This window comes from Hemibagrus wyckioides, linkage group LG29, assembly GCF_019097595.1.
Source record: "Hemibagrus wyckioides isolate EC202008001 linkage group LG29, SWU_Hwy_1.0, whole genome shotgun sequence".
Lineage (NCBI taxonomy): Eukaryota > Metazoa > Chordata > Actinopteri > Siluriformes > Bagridae > Hemibagrus > Hemibagrus wyckioides.
The window spans coordinates 14042337-14045860 of NC_080738.1; positions in this window are offsets into that span (position 1 = coordinate 14042337).

Here is a 3524-nt window from a genome sequence, read left to right on the forward strand (position 1 = left end):
TGCAGGCCAAAATAGCAAGTAGTAAACTTTTAAATGACAAACGTGTAGTGCCCCTAGAAAATTATATAGTAAAACCCATTAGTATACTCACCCTTAACGAGCCTTGAGGCAATCTTGGCAACTGCAAAAATCCTGAGAAGGTTCCTAAAAGAATAGTCCAGCATACGTTATCCCTATCTGCTCCATTTGTAGTGTACACTAGTTAAGAAGTGCAGGTTTTCAAGCCTACAGTAACTCAAATAAATACTCTTTACAACCGAGGTAAGCAGAAAAGCATCTCAAACATGTGTTTGAAGTGGACAGGTGAAGACTGGGAAAACATCAACTAGTTAATCTGTTCGGTCGACCTAAAGATCTTCTGCTTGCTGTTGGTTTTTCTGCACCATTTTGTGTAAACTTTGGAGGAAAACAGGAAGCCGTTTACAATACGAACACAGAAATTTTGCCTGCAGTGAAGCGTGAAGGACTGCTTACCTCCTACAAAATCACTGGAACACTCATTAGAGGATGTGTAGGTGGATGAAATCCTTCGAGGACTGAAAGGTAAAAGTTTCGTTCCGGGAAAAAAGCCAAATTTGCATCCAGCAGTGGAATTTTGTGCTCACACCCATGAGTGAAAGATTACCAACAAAAGACTTTTGACTTTTATGTGATGAGCATATGATTGCCTTTAAGTATCAACCACGTCAATCACTACAGAAGCAATGGCAAGAAAAATGGGAACACACCTCCATAAACATGAACCAGCAGGAGAGGGTGTTTCTGAAGCTCTTGAAAGGGCTGGGTCTTGAAGGTTGGAAGGTACTCTGCTGGTAAATGTCTGATTATGGGGGAATATAGTGATTTCCCAGGTTATGTTGGGTTGATTGAGTTATTTGAGAAATGGACCTGTGGCAAACTTGGTGCAAGCCATCATTTAAATTAACCCAGTCCCTAAAGCCTCACTGGGGTTCTCAGTTGCCATCTTTCCAGATGTGGAGCCTTCAAGAACTATCCAAAACACATATAGGGCTGAAATAAAAGGAACCTTGGAAAGGAATCTTCTCCACAGGTTTGGCAGTCCAGCAATGACGAATCAGTGTAAAAATCCGAAGAGAAATCCAGAATGTATCAGCGAGTATCATTTAGGTTCCTCATTTCCCTCAATTCAGTGTTGTAGTGAAGGACCACAGTTGTTCCTCCTCCGTCTGTTTTGGCATTGTAACCGGGAATTTACTGAATCAAGGAAACACAAAACCTATGAGTGTTCAAAATTTTTACTTCTGAATGACTTTTTCAGATGAGCTGAGACATGGGACTTGAGCAGAGCTTCCTAGGTTTCTGCAAGTGCAAGCAGCAGCACAGCCAAAAAGGTTTCCGTTTTCAGTTTGGATTGAGCTGAAAGAAGGCGAAAAAAAAATGTGGATTGTGTAAGAGAGATATTAAGATACAACGAAGACGTGCAAACACAAGTAACCAAGACTCAAAAGCCACTTGGTCGATTTCATTTAAAGAAAACGACATCGTGTGAAAACTTGCTTAAGACCTTCGTCTCAACAAAACAAATCCCTCTCCAGTCCCTTGCGCTGTCTCATAACGCCTACTCATACATCACGTCTTATCAGCTGTGTTTTTAGTGCTTTCAATGGATTTTACTGAAAATACACTGTAGGTGGAAAAAAAAAAACTTGTCTGAGCTCATTTTAAAACAGTCAGCGGAGCAAGGTCATCTAAGGATACGTTCAACAAGATACCCATAGGCATATTGCAAAGGTGGCGAAGATCTGAAATAAACAAGTACAAAGCTAGCATAGAGGTGAAATATCTGAAGTAAAAAGCAAGCACAGAGATAAAGTGTACAAAAGCTATCATAGAGGTAATGTACAATATGCAAAACTAGCAAAAAGCTGAAATTTATGAAGTAAAAAGCTAGCATTGAGATGAAATTCGTGAAAGAAACAGATAGAGCGTAGAGATGAAGTGTACAAAATACAAAGCTAGCATCAGTAGGAAGTGTACAATATGCAAAACTAGCATAGAGATGAAGTAAACGAAATAAAAAAGTTAGCATAGAGATGTAATTTCTGACATAAAAAGCTAGCATGAAGTTGGAGTGCAAAAAAACAAAACAAAAAGCTAGCATCGAGAGGAAGTGTACAAAATAAAAAGCTAGCACAGAGAGGAAGTGTACAAAATAAAAAGCTAGCACAGAGAGGAAGTGTACAAAATAAAAAGCTAGCACAGAGAGGAAGTGTACAAAATAAAAAGTTAGCATTGAGGTAAAGTGTACAAAATAAAAATTAGCATCAAGAGGACGTGTACAAAATAAAAAGTTAGCATTGAGATAAAGTGTACAAAATAAAAATTAGCATCAAGAGAAAGTGTACAAAATAAAAAGTTAGCATTGAGATAAAGTGTACAAAATAAAAAGTTAGCATTGAGATAAAGTGTACAAAATAAAAATTAGCATTGAGAGAAAGTGTACAAAATAAAAAGTTAGCATTGAGATAAAGTGTACAAAGTAAAAAGCTAGCATCGAGAGGACGTGTACAAAATAAAAAGCTAGCATTGAGATAAAATTAATCAAATTAAAAGCTAGCGTTGAGATAAAATTAATCAGATTAAAAGCTAGCGTTGAGAGGACGTGTACAACAAAAAAGCTAGCATTGAGATTATGTACAATATGCAAAACTAGCAAAACGCTGAAATGTACAAAATGCACAGCTAGCGTAGAACTGAAATGCACAAAGTAAAAAGTTAGCATAGAGATGAAATTTTTTAAAATAAAAAGCTAGCATCATGATGAAGTGTAAAAAATAAAAAGCTAGGATAGATATAAAGTTTAAAAAAAAATAAAAAGCTAGCATAGAGATAAAGTGTACAATATGCAAAGCTTCAGCGTCGAGATAAAATTCATGAAATAAAAAGCTAGCATTGAATTGAAATTCATGAAACCAAAAGCCGGCTTAGAGGTGACGTACAAAATGCAAAACTAGCATCGAGGGGAAGTATACAAAATAAAAAGCTAGCATTGAGACAATGTACAATATGCAAAACTAGCAAAAAGCTGAAATGCACAAAATGCAAAACTAGCATAGAACTGAAATGCACAAAAAAGAAATCCTAGCACTGAGATAAAATTCATGAAATAGAAAAACTAGCATTGAATTGAGATTCATGAAGCCAAAAGCTAGCTTAGAGATGACGTACAAAATGCAAAACTAGCATAGAGATGATCTGGATGAAAGCTAGCTGCTATGATGTCATATAACACAAACAGCTATGATGTTCTGTTCAAATATTTAATCGTTGTTCTGTGGCTTAGAGAACATGGTGTAAGTACACACACACACACACACACACACACACCTACGAACCGTGCAATGGGATTAAACAGAGCGTGCCGTCACAGATAGGTCTGAGACAGAGACCGGAGAGAGTCTCGCTCTAATGCTCCATTATTATTTCCATGGCGACAAACCAGCACACCTTGGCACACGACGGTTCGAGGTGTTTCAGACAGTTTCGCTTGCACGATGTGTCTC